This window comes from Manis javanica, chromosome 5 (genome assembly GCF_040802235.1).
Source record: "Manis javanica isolate MJ-LG chromosome 5, MJ_LKY, whole genome shotgun sequence".
NCBI lineage: Eukaryota > Metazoa > Chordata > Mammalia > Pholidota > Manidae > Manis > Manis javanica.
Window position 1 is genome coordinate 140469563 of NC_133160.1, and position 21037 is coordinate 140490599.

The 21037-nt window shown below is 41.1% G+C and overlaps 1 protein-coding gene across 7 annotated transcripts in view; it reads left to right on the plus strand.

The window, feature by feature from the left end:
- APBB2 (amyloid beta precursor protein binding family B member 2) overlaps positions 1-21037 on the plus strand; it is a 381148-nt gene that overhangs the window by 150700 nt on the left and 209411 nt on the right. The gene's annotated exons all lie outside the window — the stretch shown is intronic.

Genomic DNA, 21037 nt, shown 5'->3' on the forward strand with positions numbered 1-21037 from the left:
GAAGCAGCCATGGAGGGGAGAGTTGACAAGATGGGGGTTCAGACCGACCACCAGCTAAGGCCCATGGGGTGGGAGAAACAGCTTTTACATATATACGTTAGTATTCTCCCAGGGCATTACTATATTACTCTAAAATCAGCAGTTTTCTTCGTAAACATAATCAGACAAAGCTTACCCTTGTTTACTGTAAAATAGAGGTCAGTAAACTGTGCCCCATGGGCTAAATCCAGCCCTTGCCAGTTTTTCTTGGAGCTAACAACAGTTTTTATAGTTTTAAATGGTTGTGTACACACCTACACCATCTCAAGTTGCCTCTTGGCTCTCAGAGCCTAAAATATCTACAGTCTGGCCTGTTAAGAGAAAGTTTGCCTATCTTGCCATAAAGAAGTTGAAAGCCATGTCCTGTGATTGAACCACATGACATTGTCATTATTTGATGAGTTTTGACCTGCAGAAATGCACTTTCTATATGGCTTAATCTAATAACATTTCAAGGAAATTCTTCTTTCAGAATGATTAAAAATGTTAAAATTTGGGTTCATAGGGTGGAAACTGTAAATTTACATGAAAAATTTCCATATGTGGACCTGCTCATTTTTCGCCATCTTGATGAATGAGTCATTGTACCTCTCTGGGGCTTTGCACATGACTCTGAGCTGCAAAGTCTTGTGCTGTCATGTAGTTGAAAGAAAGCACTTCTTCGTCACCTGACTTGTTTCTTACGAAGGGTTCTCCAGGAGAAAACTGTCTTCTACCCTTCCTAGGTGCCAGGAATGTACAAGCTCTCCCCAGAGGTCTCTGCTGAGCATGTCTTGTGCCTCTTTTCTGGTGGGAAGGAGGACAAGTGGCTGCCTTCTCCAGCAGGCATGTGTGATGGTCCCTTGGCCTGCAGTGTGTTGTCATAACATATTGTTTGAAACATCCTCCCCTGGAACTAGAATGTGTTTCTCACCCTTTTGTGCTTTCTGTCTCCTTTTTCAGTATTGTTGATCCCTTCGTCCAGTGCATTAAAGCAGTCCTTTATTTTATGTGGTTTGTTTTCCACTCTCCCCCTTCCCCACTTGTACTCCCTTCTCCTGATTATTTAATAAGATTTGCTGTTGAAACCTCCGATGGACATTCTTTAGTGGCCATTCTTAGTGGTAGGAAAATTGACCACAGCTGCTTTGTCTTCTGTCACCTAAGGCAAGTTATTTAAGATGACTGGGGGCCTAGGTCTGAATAGGGCCACACTGTTCTCTGGAGAAGGAAAACTATTTCAGAAAAAAAAAAATTCTCTGGAGTTTATAATTTTGTCATTAGGTGTGGTCAGAACCATCAGTCAAAGGTTGGTAGTACACACTGCTGCATTCTGAGTATTTTTTGAAGCTCATATATAAACACACTGGAGTTTTAGATTTTCATTCTTTCTGCTTTGGAGTGATTGTTCTGCCTTTTAAGGCTATCTTCTTTCAGGACAGGATGCCTTCTTTGGTGGAATGTGGATTGGCATCCATTGAGCACCAAAATAAGAAGCTAATAGCTAGAACTGACCTTTCCAGTTTTTTCCTACAGATATTTGCTTGTGTTAAGACTGGAGTTTGCTTGTGTTAAGACTGGAGTTTTAAAATTCTCCTGGGAATTGCTAATGAGAGTGCATCCTTGTTTATTTTCATTTGTATCTATTTGCTCCTTTGCATGACTAGAGCCACTGCCCTAGCTCCAGCTGTTAGGATCTGGACTGTTGCAATAGTCTCCTGACCTCTGGCTTAAAGTGTCTTTCCCTGCAGATTTGACTCATGTATAGCAACCAACTTAATCGAATGGAAGCACAGCCCTGATCATGTCGCTTCCCTGCAGAGAGTGTTTGGTGTATCCACACCAGTCCAGAAGGTCACCCTGACATGAGTCCTCTGCGTTTTCTTTCACTCCTTATTTCAATGTCCATTACTCCTTGTTCATAATTGTTACTGCTGCCTTCAGCATGTTCCTCCTCCATAGCTATCTCACACTAGCCTCAGTGGTCTGCTCTTGCCAAGACATGCCCTTTGCCTGTAGGTCACTGTGCTTTGCACCTGCCGTTCCCTCTGGAACACAGATCCATCTTTTGACAGCCTGCTGGAACCCTGCTCTGGCTGTAGGGTACTGCAGAGTTGTCCTCTTTCCCAGGGAGTTTGCCTAGTTGCTCAGCTAGAAGCATGTATTCTTGTCACTCTTAAATCTCCGTCCTTGAGCTTGTGGCCCAAATGACTCATTTTGAGGAGTGTGTATACTCTGAACTTTTACACTAAATGCATTTTCATTTCCCTCCTCTCCTCTGTGTGTGAGAATGGTGCTATACTTACAGTAGATGCTCAAATATTTGTGGGATCACCTGGGCTTAGGGGTTGGGTTGGATAATGATTGTCCTCAGGAAGCCCCTGCAAAGCATTTTCCAGAGCACCTGACAAAGCCTGTGCAGGCCAAGGCCATGGGGTGCCAGGGCAGCCCCTGTGCCGCTCCCTGACCCGTCTCTCCTTCCGCCTTTCCTTCTCTCTCACTTAGGGGTGTGGCCTCCTTTCTGCACTTAAAGAATTGCCATTTAAAAAGTTTAAATAGAAACAGGCACACACGAAGATTTCTTTTGGCCTCCCCTCCTGGACTTCCTCGCTTGCACTGATGAAAGGCATTCGTTTGGTTGTAGGTACTGCTCTACTCCACATGCTGTGTATTAAATTTACTATAAGTATTTCACTTCCAAAGGGGTGAACTTTGAAAGGCCATTTTATTACCCCCATTTCACAGATGGGAAAACTGAGGCTTGAAATAACAAAGTAAGTTGTCAGAGCAGAGTTGCCATTTGAACCTAGGTTTATGTGCCCGCCCAACCCCATGTATGTTCTTTCCTACCACCAGGCTGACTTGTGATCTGTGATCACTTGTTTAGGTGATGTGCACTCATCTGCTGTCCCTACCAGGGCTCTGGGTAATATGGCTCTAAAAGGCCTAAAAGATTCAGTATCAAAGGATGCTGACATCTGTCTCTATCCAAATAAACCCAGTCACCACAAATAACATGAAGGCCTTAGGAAAGCATATAATAAGAGTAATCATAATAAATACAACAATGGTAAAAGCACTTTTAAAAAATCATGCACATAATCCCTGTTTAATATAGAAAATTTTAAAAATAAAGAAAATAAGTTCTCAAAATATGACATACCAAGAGAGAATGCCTTTTTAACCTTATCTTGAATACCCTTTTGTACTTCAAAAGTTCTCTCAATATATTTATTTATTCTGTTTATTTACAGAAATGGGACCATGTTGTACATGGTGTTTACTCAACAAAATATCATAAATACCTCTCTAGACCAGTATGTTTACTTTCAGAGCAACTCAAAAGCAGCTGTGGCCTGTGGCTGACTGACTGACATGATATGCTAGGAGGCAGTAAAAACAGTTGGGTGCATGAAGGCTGATGCACCTTGCTATGAAGAGCAACTTTTACCATGGTGGAAAAAATGCTGGTCAGGACTCAGTGAACTGATTTGCACCATTCATTCATGGGTCTCAACTCTCAGTTTGAAAAGCACTGATCTAGAAATCACACAAAAATGGAAAGTGCGCTTGGCAGTATCAGGGTTTTCAGGGGCAGGGGTGAGGGTGGTAGAGGGGGTCTGAATTCAGCCTCCATGGGAGGAATTTGGAATTTGAATTAAGATCAGGAGCCCAGGAACAGTGCTCAAGATCATTAACAACCAAGTGGGTCTCACTGCCCAGAACAGCCAGGATGTGACGTGCTATCCCAAGAGAGGGGCTTTCTGCTCTGGCTGTAATAGGTTTTCCTGGTGTGGGAGGAAGTTCCTGCAGGGTTGTCCAGATGCGGGTGATCACAGCTCAGGAGCCCCTGGGAGTCTTACAGTTTTAGTAATAAGATTCCCTAAATGAAGAGTGGATAAGGGAGCTGGGAAAGGTTAAAGGCAACAAGATTTACAAAATAACACTGATTAGATTTTTCTTCTGTCAAAGGAAATAAAAAGTGACCTGTTTATTTTAGAAAATGCATAAACACCAAAAAACACAAAGAAAAAAAAATCCATGACATTTTGCATGTGTCTTTCAAGTCTGTGTGTGTGTGTGTGTGTGTGTGTACATGTGTGTATCTGAACCTTTATATTAAACACTGTGGTCATACTGTGGTCTTACTTTATGACCTGCTTTTTGTCACTTAATTCATCATGGAAACTTCAGATATTCTTAAATCTTCTAGTATGTGACTTTTAATGATCTTATACTTTATTGCATTGCATGGATATTTCATGATTAACAATCACCCATAGTTGATCAAGAATGGTATTTCCAATCTCTGCTTTCCTCTAGATTAATCGTCACTCATGACTCTCTTTTTTTTCCCTCTCACTAAGAAAGGTGTAGAAGTGAAATTGCTAAGTTAAAGCATTGTTTGCACATTTTAAAGACATTGCTACTCATGTCCAAACTGCCCTCTGGAGAAGTTTTATCTCTTTCCATTCCATCATCCTTGAGTAGAACTACACATTTATTCTCACTCTGCAAACAGAGGGAAAGAAAAAACACTTTCCAGTATGATAGATGAAATATGCTCCCTTCGTTGTTGCTGTTTGCATTTCCTGTTTTTTCCTAATATTGAGGCTTAACATTTAAAAAAATCTGTTCAGTTAGTCCCAGATCAGCCACATTAAATATGTCAAGCCAATGTAAAAAAAGTCAATATGACTGGTCGGTGAGGTGACATGTTTTCATTCTGTGTAGTTTGTATTGGGTTTAAGCTAAACGTCTGATTCTCTAAAGAGACAAGTTGCCAGGTTTTTCATATGGCAATATCTTAGGGAGTTTATTTAAAGTATGAGAGCCCTGGGCCTAGAACTGTGGGTGTAAGAGCAGGCAGCCTGGGATCATGGGAGAGTACTTTGCATGGGGATGGGAGGCCTGGGCTCCAGCCCTGGTCCTGCCCACCCCAGGCTGAGGGTGTGGACAAATTAGAGCCCACTGAGTCTCGCTGCTGCTATCTGTAAATTGAAGAGTTGGACTGGATGATAGTTAGGCAACCTCTAGTTCGAAATTATATTTGTTTTCCAGAGAGAACTGCAAGCAAGTCTTAGCTCTAGGAAGAACCAAGTCAAAGTCAAGCAAATACATTAAAGTCAGAGAATTCAGAAAATTGATGGATAGTGAAGCAGTGTTTAACCTTACACTTTAACTGCTTAAAATACCTGCAAATAGGCCAAGACAAAGCGCATTTAAAGGAGAGTGATCACAGCCAAGGAAATAAAAGTGATCCACTTTACTATATAGTAGCAGTAACAAAAATAAAAGTTGTTTTACATGATAATATTTTGGTTTATCTAGTTAGTTTAGATAAGTGTGTTAGCTCCCATTTCTTGGTGTAATTGTGTAAATGCTTCTGATGGGAAAAGTTTTGAATAACCATTATGAATGTAATAAAGTACAGGGCCTGACACTTAGTAAGTGCCCAATAAATACCTATTGAATGAATAAGTACTTGAAAACTCACTCAGCATTGATTGGGAGTAGGGAGGGTGATTCGTTGCGTATTATTTGTTTTTCCAAATCCTGTTTTCTAACACAAATGATTCTATAGCTTTCGTGGTGCTCAGGGTAGCTTCTTTCTGCAGGCGACAGCCCCCTTTGGCACCCCCTGACTTTACCATCCCTCTCACCCCTGTTGCCTTACTGTCTCCCTCTGTAAACTGGGAAGCAGTTCTAATGCATGTTTTGGTGTCAGTTTCCTTTATTTCTGCTAAGGTGGAATTAAAAAGTCCTCTGTTCTTCCACTTATCATCTCTGTATAGTTTCATAATGCTGCTAGAGCAGATTACTGCAAATTTAGTGACGTAAAACAACAAATTTCATCTACCATTTTGGAGACCAGAAGTCAAGTCCAAAAGGAGTCCCAGGTTACCAGGGTGTTGGCAGGGCTGGCTCCCCTTCAAGGGCTAAGGGAGAATCTATACCTTCATCTTGTCAGCTTCTGGGAACTCCTGTATTCCTTGGTTTGTGGCCCCTTTCTCCATCTTCAGAGTGTGTCACTCTAATTTCTGCTCACCCTGCCTTCTCCTCTTCTGCAGTCAAGTCTTCCTCTGCTTCCTCTTATAAAGAAGTTGTAATTACATTAACTGTCTCCCCAGAACATCCAGAATCTCTTCTCAAGTCATTAACTTAATCACATCTTCAGAGTCCATTGTGCCCATATAAGGTAACATTCATAAGTTCCAGAAATTAGGATATAAGTATCTTTGGACAGGAGGGGACATTATTCAGCCTACCGTATATTCCTTCACTCTTCCCATCCTGAACTTTTTCCTTTTCTATTTACTACCAACTATTTGCTGTTGTAGGAACACACACACACACACACACACACACACACACACACACACACACACACACACCTGTGTTTGTGTGCAGTTATTGCATCTATCTAGAGAAATCTTAGTTTCCTCTAAAAACAACCCATTTCTGGATTGCTATACCAGGTACTCCAGCCAACAAAGCAGGACTGCTCATTACCTGATTAAGAGATGAGGTATAGTACAAAGAAGAACATAAAGAGAACCTAAATTCAGAGACACTGTTTTGTTGACAAATCTCCAACTCCTAATTGGGCCAAACCCTACCTGTTAGCTGAATCAATACAGTCCTGCCCAAACTACCTTCCAGTTTATGAATTTACTCTTTGACTATTTCTAATTTATTATTAAATTTGCCTATTGAAGCTTTTCCCCATTAATGAGATATAATTCATGTACTATAAAATTGACCATTTTAAATTGTAAAATTCAATGGTATTTAGTATATTCAGAGTCATATAACCATCACTACTAATTCCAAAATATTTTTATTACCTTGAAAAGAAACTCTTTACCTGTCATTAGTTGTTGCTGTTTAATCTCACCTTCCCCCTAGGGAACCATGAATCTACTTTCTGTCTCTATGGAAAATTGCTTATTCTGGGCACATTATAAAAATGGCATCACATAATATACATATGACATTAGTGTTGCTGTGAACATCCAAGTACAAGTTTTGAGTGGAGAAATGTTTTCATTTTTCTTGGGTATATACATGGATCACAGGGTAACTCTATCTTTAACTTTTTGAGGAAATGTCAAAGTGTTTTGCAAAGTAGCTGGGCCCTTTTACAATCCCACAGGTTCCAATTTCTTGATGTCCTTGCCAAACTTTATTGTCTAACTTTTTTATTATAACTATCCTACTAGGTATGAGTGGTGTCTCATTGTGGATTTAATTTACATTTCCCTACTAATTAATAATGTTGAGCATCTTTCAAAGCCTTTATTCATTTTTAAAGTGGGTTATTTATCCTTTATTTTCTTATTGAATTGGAAAAATTCTTTATGTATTATGGGTACTAGTCCCTTATCAGATGTATAAAATTTTTCTCCTCTTTTGTGGATTGTATTTTTACTTTCTTGATAGTGTCCTTTGAAGTAGCAAAGTTTTAAATTTTGATGAAGTCCAACTTATCTGCTTTTCTTTTGTTATTTGAACTTTTGATGTGATGTCTGTAAAACCATTGCCTAATCCAATATGTTTAAGATTTATCTTTGTTTTTTTCCTAATAATTTATAGTTTTAATGTCTACACTCAAGTCTTTGATTCATTTGAGTTAATTTTTATATATATTCTGAGGTAGTGGTCCAGTTTCATTTTCTTGAATGTGCATAAACTTCATTCTCTTGCATATGCATATCCAGTTGTCTTAGCACTATTTGTTGAAAGACTATTCTTTCTCCTTTTTAGGATAAGCTTTTCAATTTCTATGAAGGTACCAGTTGGGTTTTCATAGGAAGTGTGTTTGTTTATTAGATCACTTTTGGGGGTGTCACTATCTTAATATATTGTTTTCCAAATCCATGTACATGGATGTCTGTCCATTTATGTGTCTTTTAATTTCTTTCATTGATGATTTGTAGTTCTCAGTGTGAAATTCATACTTTGTTAAATTTATTCCTAAGTATTTTATTCTTTTTGATGCTATTATAAATGGAATTGTTTTCTTTATTTTGTTTCAGATTGTTTTTGCTACTGTATGGGAATAGAATTGATTTGTTTGTGCATGTATGTATGTGTATTATATGTATGCATGTATTCATGTATGTATATACATGTGTGTGAATGTATATGTTTATTCCTTTCTACCTTCCTTCACTCTGAATTTCTAGGTAGATTTTTTCTTCACCTGCTATCTGCTATCCTTTCATTGTTCAAACACATTTTTCAAGTCTCTTTCAGACCATTCTACTATTTTTAGCTCAAAAGGTGCAGATTTTGCCATTTGCATTGGCTCTCTCTTATGGTGGAACTTTTTTCTTGTTTAGTCTTAAGCTTTGACAATCAGAGCCTTGTTAATGGGGGTGGTTTGCCACGGGAATCCTGTGTGACTAGGAATGTGGAAAAATAGGGCAGTTTCTCATTTGCCTCAGCCAGTGCCCCATGGTTGTCATTGTTTCTGGACATTTTTATATTATTTTCTTGGCCTGGGGACCTGACACTTCATGGATGTCATGTATTTGGATGTCACGTATTTTGATGTCACAGCTCCGTGTGGGAGCAGACTTGAGATTTTTCTTTGATATTGGCAAGGTTTTTAAAAATGCACTTACTTACCTTGTTTTTTTACCTCATCCCCAAAAGCTTCCTTGCAAAGCTTGGGGAGGGTGGCGGGAATGAGTATTTCCTAGACTTTGTTTTACCGAGGGGAAACCCTTAGTGACTGCCGCATAAAGCGGCCAGCTCAGCTCTGGCTAGCCAGTTTCATAGACCCTCTGGGCTGCATGCCCCTTGCTTCTCTGTGGGTCACCAGAATCTCAGCACCTGGCTGGTAAGGCTGTATCATGTTCTCATCGCCTTCCGAGTCTTTGAAGCTTTTATCCTCTTTGTTGACTTTGAGTTCTGTCTTCTGTTCTGGCCCAGGGATGTATTTCTCATGATTTTGACTTTTTCTTTGTGTAAAAAAAGTTGTTAGTTATATCTTATTCAGGTTTTCCTTGTATTTGAAACAGGCAGACTCCTTCTTTGTCTTCTTAGCTCACCATATTGACTAGAAACTTTATCACCATGATCTGATTATAGGATTTTAAGACCTTTGAATCACCAGATTACAAACTTCTACAAAACTTTAAACCTAAGTAAGTGTTAAGTAAATATTAATTCAGGGGATGGGTGTCCTGTAGATCTTTCTACTGGTATACCTTGTACCTGAGTGCAGTTTTGTGGTGTCATGAAGGACAGTCTAATCAATAGCCACCTAATCATTTGTAGAACACCACTTTCTGTGCATGACTCAGAATTAATAAATTCGGCTCTAGATTTTTTCCATGACATGTGAACCCAAGCTGTGAAGTTGGTTATCTGAGGTCTGTCTACTACCAATGATTTAGATACGCACAAAATAGAGCTTGTTTTCATGTCCCGTAAGTAAAGTTGTATCTAGTAAATAAGGTTGTATTACTGTGATGTTAATAGTAATAAATAAAGGTAGCTTCTATGCATTTATCTTTCTCTGGAGAGAGAAATTAAAGGTCAGCAGCCCAAATTAAAATATCTTCTTGGTAAATTTTTGCTTTTTTTTTTAAAAATCCCTCCATATCAGCTTCTTTGGAGGTAGAGATTCAAAACTGTATTTAGTTGTAATGAAAAAGTCTTCTTCATGTGGATGCCCTGGGTGTAGCACTTTCCCTGCAGTAACAAAAAGACAGTGCAGAGCTAAGAGGCCCTAAGTTCACGTGTTCAGTTGTAGGAATTGACACTGTGGAAGGAAGCCTGCTTGGTATTGGCTTTTGTTGTGGAATGAGAATAGAAAACATGGCAGAACAGTCTTTGGAGGGCACTAAGTGTGACTTCCTTTTTCTCTTTCTGTAGACCAACTTTCTTTTTTTTTTAAAATTTTTTATTAAGGTATGATTGATATACACTCTTATGAAGTTTTCACATGAAAAAACAATGCGGTTACTACACTTACCCATATTACCAAGTCCCCACCCATACCCCAATGCAGTCACTGTCCATTGGTGCAGCAAGTTGCCACAGACCCACTATGTCCCCTCTATGTGCTACACTGTTCTCCCCGTGATCCCCCACACCATGTGTACTAAACATAATACCCCTCAGTCCCCTTCTCCCTCCCTCCCCACCCACCCTCCAGCACCCCTCCCCTTTGGTAACCACTAGTTCATTCTTGGAGTCTCTGAGTCTGCTGCCATTTTGTTCCTTCAGTTTTGCTTCATTGTTATACTCCACAAATGAGGGAAATCATTTGGCATTTGTCTTTCTCCGCCTGGCTTATTTCACTGAGCATAATGTCCTCCAGCTCCATCCATGTTGTTGCAAATGGTAGGATGTTTCTTTCTTATGGCTGAATACTATTCCATTGCATATATGTACCACATCTTCTTTATCAACTCATCTACTGATGGACACTTAGGTTGCTTCCATATCTTGGCTATTGTAAATAGTGCTACGATAAACATAGGGGTGCATATGTCTTTTTTAATCTGAGTCGTATTCTTTGGGTATATTCCAAGGAGTGGGATTCCTAGGTCAAATGGTATTTCTATTTTTAGTTTTTTGAGGAACCTCCATATTGCTTTCCACAATGGTTGAACTAGCTTACATTCCCACCAGCAGTGTAGGAGGGTTCCCCTTTCTCCACATCCTCGCCAGCATTTGTTGTTCTTAGTCTTTTTGATGCTGGCCATCCTTACTGGTGTGAGGTGATATCTCATTGTGGTTTTAATTTGCATTTCCCTGATGATTAGTGATGAGGAGCATTTTTTCATGTGTCTGTTGGCCATCTGAATTTCTTCTTTGGAGAACTGTCTCTTCATATCCTCTGCCCATTTGTTAATAAGGTTATTTGCTTTTTGGGTGTTGAGGTGTGTAAGTTCTTTATATATTTTGGATGTTAAACCCTTGTTGTATGTGTCATTTACAAATATATTCTCCCATACTGTAGGATGCCTTTTTGTTTTATTGATGATGTGCTTTGCTGTACAAAAACTTTTTAGTTTGATGTAGTCCCATGAGTTTATTTTTGCTTTTGTTTCCCTTTCTTGAGGAGATAGGTTCTGGAAGAAGTTGCTCATGCTTATATTCAGAAGATGTTTGCCTATGTTGCATAGACTAGCTTTCTTATTTCAAGGAAACTTGTTTATAGAATGTGTTACTTGCAGACCACATGCCAAGCATTTTTGGGATATCAACTGCAGGGACTTCCAAGGATCCTTTTCCCCATATTCCCTGATGGGTGGTGGGGATGGATTAACCCTCTGTATGTGTGGACAGGCTTTGACTCAGAGAGCTGAGAAGAACATGTTGTCCTTAGAGTGGGCTTGGTCGTAGCACTTGCTGCTAAAGCAGTAGCTGGGAGGAAATGCCCCAGCCAAATTTAGGGAGCCTAAGAACCATCTCCTGGGAGCAGCCTCTGGACAGGAAAGAAAAGAAATATGCAACTTTATAAGGCAATTTTGAAACCAAAGCAAATATAGTTTTTTTTCCCCAGGTTCCCTGTACAGTTGTTCATTTGTGCAAACCTGAGATTGTTCTTAGGGGATATGAACTGTCATGACCTGAATGAAAGCCACAAAAATCCTTGCAAAATGAAACTGGTAGAAGTTTGAAAGGAATGACTTGGCATACTTCAGAGTCACAAGATAGGTCAATTTCTTGTTAGCCTTTCTACCTTCTTGATCTTTCTTTTATGAGGGTGTGTGTGTATGCATTTATGCATGTATATGTGTGTGTATATATAGAGATAGTATATATGTACAAATAGTTAATAGCAAGCATTATTGAATATTCTATAGAGAATGCTTGGTTAAAGGTTTATCCAGACTTCTTAGTTATTCTCTCTCTTAGTTTTTATGGAAAATATGTACATCTATGGGATTGCTTTTGTTTCTCCTTTGAATTCTTATTAGTGTTCAAGTATGGGAAAAGTTGATACCATGTTCCAGGGTACAAGAAAATTTCCCAAAGAGCTTAATTTACATATTGTTTATCTGGAACTTGATACCAATAGATTCAACATGACTTGGTTAAATCATGCATACCTACTACCATCCTATCCTTATGACTGGGGCTTGGTTAGGGGTAAAAAGGATTTTCTATTGTTTTTAAATGTCAGGAGATAGAAGTTTTTTGTTTTTGAAATCACTGTTCCTCACACTGAAAGGTCCAATTTCAACAAGGCTGAAAAGAACCTTCCCCTTCCTCTGGTTGAGGGACAGGGTGGAGTTCAGGCGAGAGAGGTGATTAGAGCCAATCAGTAGATGGGTCGATACTGGACCTGCTACTACTCAGAATGTCGTGCTGACTTCTGGGGAGGACGGAGAAGAGTTCCATATTGTCCTCAGAGAGTTTATGTTTACGTATTTAGACATGACCAAAACAGTAATTCTGTCAATTAGAATCAAACTATATGGTGTAGCAGTTTAGAAGAGAGAAAGACCAGTAATGGTATGTGTCATCCATGAAGTTCAAGGACCAAAAAACAAATTTTGAGAGCATCTTCCTCCAAAAGGACACAAAGGTCTGGAAATAGGTATAATTTAGATCACGTAGCTGTAGTTGGCAAAGTGGCTCTGGGATTGCAAATGGTTTGAAGTGCACATGCAAGGGGATATCATGGGGGGGGTGCTGTTGAAATGGGGTAATGTGGGGAGGATCCAGGGAAGTGCACATCCAGATGAGAACAAAGAGCACACTCATGATGATAAGCTATTTATATTATTAATGACTAACACTTACATAACCAGACACTATTCTAAGCACATCATGTGTATTCTTTGAACCTTCCCAACAACTGTGTGACAGAGGTGCTAGTGTATCTCTCAGTTACTGATGAGGACACTGAGGACACTGAGGCACGGAGAGAAAAGTAACTTATTTACAGTAAGTGGCATAGTTTGAGATCTGAACCCAGGCTGTCTGGTTCCAGGGTCTCTGCTTTTGACCACTGTGCTGCCTGCTTTGGTAGCTGTGAGAACAGTTGAAAGGGATTACAGCAAGAGAGTTGTTGTGGGGAGAGGAATTCCAACGTCAGGTCACAGTCGGTCAGGTCATGGGGATATGATGTCTATTTGGTGGCCACACTGAAGAGTTGGTAATGTAGAGGGGAGTTAGAAGTCAAGCCTGTCCTGGAAGCAGGATGGCAAAACTAACAGTGTAGAGCCCTTCCTATGTGCTGGACTCTGGGGATAGAGCAGCAAATAAGTAGGTAATGTCGCCGCTCTTGTGGGACATCCATTCATTGCAGTGATGGAGACAGACATAGGAAAGCTGTCTAACAGAGAAGGTAATTGTGGATTATGGTTCATGCTGTGGAGGAATCATGAGTGTGACTGAGAGTAACTGGGCAGGGCCTACATCACAAAGGGTGACATGGGGAAGGTGTCCCTGAAGAAGTAAGTGATGTTTGATCTGTGATCTGAAGTATGTGGAAAGCCCAGCCACACGAAAAACTGAGGAAAGCTCATTCCAGGCTGCAAGAACAGGGACTGTTCACGGAATGGAAAGGACGCCAGGGTGCTCAGAGCATTACGGGCATGGTGGGGCCTGGCGGGAGAGGAGAAGGGAGGAGGAGGCTGGGCCAAATCAGACTTGAGGGTTTTGGAAGGGGGTTAGATTGTTTCCTAGAAGCAGTGGGAAGCCACTGAATGTTAAGTAGTTGGGCGTCGTGAGAGCTCCAGGGTGCTAAATAGATGCACCTGTTTGATCAGGCAGGAACAGGGAGATGGATGGAAGAGGAGGGCAAACAGGGTGGAAAAGTACATTTAGGATGCTTTTCCCCTATCAGGTACCTTAAAAGTCTGAATTGCAGCCAACATTATCTTTCTACCTGGACATACATGTGTGTGTATATATATATATGTATATATACATATATTTTTTATGATAGTCAGTGTTCTGGTGAACTGCATATATATATATAAAATGTAGAGAGAAAAACCAGAGTATATGAACCTAAAGATTAACCCATTTTTGTTCGTTTTTGTAGACATTGAAATTTGTAAAATAATACTTTTTGTGTAGTAGATACTTTTGATATGGAGAGCAGAAAACACCCTGGAAGTACTATAATTATCTCCTCTTTTTATTGGATGACTTTTGTATTCCCAAATGGGGACTTAAAATTGAGACACTATCAACTGCCCATCCAGGACACCCACCCATTATTGCTAACAGACCCAGCATTTAATTCAGGGTGACATGGTGATCAGACTCAGACAGTGGTTGTGATGGTCTAAGTGAGTGTACCAGCCCTGACCCTGACTTCCCAGCATTCCTTGTAGCTAGTGTGGCCATGTGGCCTAGTTCTGGCCAGTGAGATCTGAGAATAAGTCCACTGGGGTGGGCTTTCTGGGAAAGCATTTATTGTCCTGACAAAACTTGACACATGAGCCTGTCACTGCCCTTACCTGATTTTCCCTGCTTTCTGCTTTGAATGCTGATAAGATATCTGCATGCACAGCAGCCTTCATGTCACCATGAGATGATGAGCTTCATATGAAAGAAAAACCAAGAACATCACTGAGATACCTGCTCTGACATTGTTCCTATTGAACTGCCACCAAGGGTGGCCTTCCAACTACTTCCTATTTGTTGGATCCACTGTTTGTTAGGCTTTCTGATACTCACAGATGAATGTAATGTTCACTGAAGCAGACATGAAGATACAGATGGTAGAAGATTTTTTCCTGTGTGCTGTGATTGCCTCATAAATGTCCCTGGATATTCAGTATGACCTTTATTTAGCCTGTGTGAAATCTTTCCCAAAGAGGAAATTCTAACCTGTATTAAAAGCTGTTCACAGTTGTAAGTGATGAGTTGTTGACTTAGAAATGTAATTTTCAAAATGAATGAACTCTTCTGGGTGAGCTTGCTGTAGCAAGTACCATGGAGCCTTACTTCATGGCCAGTATCTTCCTTATGGCCTTTTTTATGATAGTCAGTGTTCTGGTGAACTACATTGTGTTTATTTATGGCTTTATAGGAAACTATAGCAGTACTAGGGGTAATAGCATAAATAGTCTGATTTCTTAAAAATATGAAGCTCCAATAGCCTTTATTGGATTTCAGGGTAATGGTATTATTAAATTTTCTGCTGCTTTTCAAACTTTTTATGGCTAAGTTCCACCCTGGTGATTTCAAGAAGTTCGGGGGCTGGTTCTGTACTTTTATGGAGAACAATTTATCCTGGAATTTGCTATTGCTGAAAATAGGGGTGGGGAAGTTAATCTAGATTTTCTTTTCTACTGTCTTGGACTTAATGCATTGTCTCATTCAGTGTAAATACTCAATGCATGGTTTTCCACATGGAAGATACAAATGGCTCTGTGGTGCACCATGGAGATAATATGAAGTATAAAATGAAAATCATCTTCTAAGCTATTTGGAAAATAGGGATTATAAATTATACGGTTTTCAAATTGTAAAGAGAGAGAAATTTTAGAGAGCATCTAGTAAAACCTCACTTTTTTTCATAACCTCAGAACTTGAGACCTAGAATAATTTCATTCATTTAAAAAATAAAAACACATGTGGTTACTCTCTGCACCCTCTTCATCTTTAATGAAAGATTGTTCCAAAGAAACAAGGAAACATCATCTGCACAAACCCCAGTAGCCCAAGACTTTGTAAGCCATCTATGCTGTCTGCCTCATATTGCAGGTAGGAAACTGAGTCCCAGAGAGAGGACAAAGGTTATTTCTTTGAGGTAGACCAGAAGGTGGCTTATTGAGCAGGTAGGGACAGGACCATAGCTGGTAACTTCTTTAACATCTTTAGTGCTAGCGTCGTCAGTGCCTTCCCCGGAATTCCTGATGGCACTGTATTAGGTGGGATCAGTGTTCCGGCTCGTCTTTGAGAGCTGGGGAGGGTTTGACAGGCAGTGATAAGAGGCAGGGCATCCCAGGCAGAGCACATGGTAGAAACGCATGGGCAGGAAATTTTCAGTGGGTTCTGTAAAGAATTTGGAGCCCAGACTGGTACCCCTTTGGGAGCAGGTGGTAGAGGAAGGGTTTACATGCCCACAGAGATTAAGGGCAGGTTGAAGCTAGTTCAGGCCAGTTTGTGCCAGTGCATGGAGGGTCTTGAGAGCCCACTGATGGAGTGGGGATTTTATTTGGCAGCCAGTAGGGAGCTCTGAAAATAATTATCATATTGATGATTAAGCCAACACTTACACAGAACTGTGTGCCATCTGGAGTGCTTCACACATACGTACTTGTTTAATTCCTGTAAGCCTTTGACATAGGTACACTCTTTATCTCCATTTCACAGTTGAGGAAACTGAGGCATAGAAGTTGGATGACTTACCCAAAGAGACACTCATAGGAGGTAATGGAGACAGAATTCAGACCCCAGTGGTCTGGTCCTAGAGTCCCACTTTTAATGGCCTAGAGCTATTGGTGATAAAGATGTTGGATTCTGTTAGGAAGGTGAATCTGTAGGAGCATGCATGAGGATGGAGCAAGGGCAGGTGGGGGTTCAAGAGGTGGGTTTCAGGCCTCTAGGAGAGTTACTAGAGCCCTGGCCCAGGTGGTGACAATGGAAATGCAGGGAGGAGACATCAACTGTGAGTAGCTTCTGAGCATGGCTCCGTGGTGTCAGGTCCCCAGGCTGTGGAGCCAGGGAGGGACAGGGTCAGAGATGGCTGGGATATCGCTTAGATGCTTGCCTGCCCAAATTAGGGAAGTTGAGGAGATTGGGGGGGAGGTGATGATTTATTTTTACATAGCCCTGTTTTCTCACTGTAGCCAAGTAGTGGAATGGTTCTTAACCTAGAGAGAAAAGATCCCTGTAAGCGCACCTAACAAATTCCTGAAATAATGGACCTTTGCAAGCTTACGTGTCTTACTGTGGTATTGGGCCCACAATAGGGCTAGGTGGTTTTTTAAGAAGTTTGTGACCTTCACAACTGTAGGATGGCATGTCCTCTTCCAGCTTAAGAATATTGAGTGTGCAAGGGAGGAACAACCTAAGACAGGCACAGTCGCAGGGGGGCCATCAGGTGAGAAATTGGGGATCAACAGAGGTGAGGCTTAGAACCCCACCCCCGCTTTTTGAGAGAAATCTTCTGCATCCGTGGATGTTTTGTTGCCCTTGTCTAGCTTGGATTAATACTTAGTCTATAGGCACACACCTGATCACACACATTTGCCCTCTTACAGCACTAAACTATGTTTTCTACCTTTATCTTGCATCTACCTACCACTTCAGCATTTTATTAAAAATAATAATAATAATAGCAACAATAATAATAAGGGAGAAATATGGGATTCACATATAAATCAAGTATAAAAATCAAATGAATATTCATATTTGACCTGATTGTTTATAGTTCATAATGCGTGATCAAAACCGAAAGTTTCTGTGATATGACTGCCCTTGCACTGTTCACCATGTAAGAACTTATTCACTATGTAAGAATTTGTTCACCCTGAAAGAACCTGTTCGTTATGTTTCAGAAGATTGGAGACTGTTGAGAACTAGGCTTGGGGTTGATTAATGATTGTGCATTGAGTCCCCTATACAGAATTTTATTGTTGTTAACAACCATTTGATCAATAAATATGAGAGATGCCCTCTCAAAAAAAAAAAAAAAAGAATATTGAGTGTGAGAGCAGGGGGTTGATGGGTGTGGTTCTGCTTTGGGGGGCCACCTTTGTTTCAGCTTCCCTGGCAGTGATTTTTGCCTTCCGCTTTCCTGCCTGCCCTTGTGTTTTGACGAGGAGAGCCGATTGTGGCTAGAGATAGGGGGGCCCTTGGTGTTTCTTTGTGAATGAGCATCCTGTGTTGAGAGGAACGCCCTGTTCCTGGTGGTGGTGGCCTCAGCCTGTGGGGCCAGAACTGACTGCACTTTCTTCCCTCCTGCAGCCTTTCTGGTAAAGGTAATCTGGTTGAGTACGTCTTCTCTAAAGCCTGTAACTGCAGACCCCAGGGGAAGGGCCAAGAGGAGACAGCAAGTTTTTCCAAGATCAGTAGCTGATAACCTGGGATATAATGAGTCATAAGAAATACGTATTTGTTCATTCAGATGCATTGGGGGTATATTCAGGTAAATTTGGTCTTCATCCACAGTTTCTGAAAATACTGCAGAGCCTTGAATGTGAAATGGATGTCTTGTCATGTTCATGAGAGACTTTTGGACCCCCACCCAAGGGTGGGTGGGGGCTGTAGGTTGAATCAGCCAATGGCCAGTGATTAGTCAATCATGACCATGCAATGAAGCCCTCACAAAAACCCGTGAGAAGAGCATATCTGTCTCTTGCATTCTGCTTCTCTGTTAGAGAGAGCTTCCACACTTGGGGCACCAGAAAGCTTCCACATGCTACTGAGCCAGGCCCCAAGCTCCATGAGGATAAAAGCTCCTTATTTAGGGCCTTGCGCTACATACCTCTTCATCTGGTTGTTCACTTGTATCCTTTATTAAACTGGCAAACGTTAACTGTTTTCCTGAGTTGTGTGAGCCACTCTAGAAAATTGATTGAGACTAATGGGGAGGTTGTGGGAAACTCCAATCTGTAGCTGGTAGGTCAGAAGCACAGGTAACTGCCTGGGGCTTGCAGCTGGCATCTGGAGTTGGGGGTGGAGGACAGTCTGGTAGGATGGAACCCTTAACCTGGGGAATCTGGTGCTGTCAGCACACCCTGCTAGTGTTTGGAATTGCTTGGCATTGTGCATGGGAAGACCCCCTCCCATGCACACATGCATTAGAATCCGAAAGAAGTTATACTGCTCTATTGCTGTGTATAAAAATACATACCGTTGTGGAAAACTACATCCTGAAGTGGATGACAGAGCATAGAGATTACTATTTGGGATTATGTTGCATTATCATTTCTGCAGCCTGGGACTTTCTTCTCCCTCTCTTTTTCTTTCTTTGTTCCCTCCCTTTCTCTCCATCCCTCCTTTTTTTTTCCCCCCTTATCAGAGGAGTTGCTAATTGTGCATGCTCAGTAAATGTGGTAGCACCTATTTTTATCTCTGATTATAGTTTTCCATCTTGATTTCTCAAAGAAAGGTAGCACTGGCAAGGCACATAAGCAGTGGTTACATGTGGAATTTCTATAGCCATTCACCACTGTGGATATGGCTACATGGGGAAATGAAGGAACCTGGAACATTTCGGTGTCCTTGTTCTCAAGCCACCCTGAAAGACCATATGTGTAGGCTGGTTCCAGTTCCAGTTCAGGCACTAGCAGAATGTCTGGACATGAGTTCTCTGACCGTGCACCTGTGAAATGGGGATGGTGATACTTAGTTCAAAGGGGTATTGTAACACACACATGAGACAACGTGTCTGAAAGAATAGTGAGCACTTTCTTATCTCCCTGTTCTCATCTAATTAAAAATTGCTGAATCGTACCTTAGAATGATCCTAGAAATACTAAAGGAAGAAAGGGGAATCTAAATATGGTGTTAAATTACTTTGTTGCTCTGGGAGGAGGGCCCCACCTGGGGCAAGTTCCCTATGAATTCAGTGAGACTGAATAAAGGCAGGGGCAAGAAGTTAAAAGGGATTCATCCCATGTTTATTCTCCTGGCAGTCACCTGGCCAAGTACAAGCTGCTGGATCTGACGCTGCCCCCTCCTGCTCCCCGGCTCTGGCTTAATCCTCTCCTAACACCAGGGCTCCACAGCTTCCCTCTACCAGCCACCGTTCTCTCCTAGTTCTCCCTCTAGACTTCTCTTTTCCGCTTTCCAAGATCCCTGCTCTCCTGGCTTGCGCAACTCTCCGCCCACTCTCATGGCACTCTACTTCCCCACCCCAGCACCGGGAGGAACTCTGTGGGTGGGTCTCTGGTGACTGGCAGATGCCTAACTAGTTAGGCACCAGGAATTGAGGAAAGGAGAGAATGGGTGTTTCCTCTCCACCCCCCTCTGAGCCAGTACTCCTGTGACTGACCAGCCGCTTTGTCCCTGGTGAAGATTCCACAGATGTGCAAACAGGCTGTCTTATGTATATATACATGCAGTGGGCTCTGTTATGATCAGGCAGGAATCCTGGTCAGAAATATCCATTTTCTCCACATGCTTTATGTATGTTTATTACAACGTGAAGATAAATATTCTTTTTATTTTTTAGATGAAAGACTGAAGTTCAGAGGGGTTGAAAATAAAAGAAGCAACACTAACCTGCTAGATGTGTGACCTTGGGCAGTTATTTAGTATCTCATTGCCTGTTAACCCATCTATAAAATGGAGATAATAATAGTTATCTTTTCACAGGGTAGTTATAAGGATTGAAATGACTAATATGTAATTAGTCTTAAGGCAGTGCCTGGTAAATAGTCAATGTGATGTAAGTATTCAAAATTATTATCATTAAGAAATTGCCAAATGTCTTCTAAGCCACTATAGGGTGAAGTCAGGATTGATTCATATGCAGAATGTGTTGAAATGGGATTTAACTGTAATTTTTGAAATGTAAAGTGGATTTGGTTTTCATGAAGAGGGATTAGGGAAGTGATATTAGAAGCAACAGGAGAAGTCCAAAGGAGAGAGGAAAAAGGATTTGAAGATGGGGAGATTAGGAGCTATGCAAAGATAATTGGGTAGCAGGTCAGAAGGAAAGCTCTGTGTTGCTTTTGTGATGTGGCTGAAGAGACACCGTTTCCTAGTTGTCTGGTTATGACACTCACTTTCTCTGGGAACCAGTGGGTGAGGACTCGATAAAATCTGCCAATGGGATCTTTGGGGGTTCTGTTTCACCAGCCCCACCCCTCTTTTCACTTCCTGGAAGGGACAGTAGAGTTGCCTATTAAACTAAGAATTCTGGAATCAGGAGACCAGGTTTGGAGCCTGGGCCCTGGTGCTTATTAGCTGTCTTCCAAGCTTTTCAGCCTTGCTAGAGCTCCCTGTTCTTTATAAATTGAGGAGAGTAATGGTGCCCACTTCCTAGGGCTGTGAGACCTGAGAGAGATGTGTACACTGTTTATATCTAGCCCAGAGGAAGCTCTCAACAATAGCTACTTAATGTTAGCCAGGG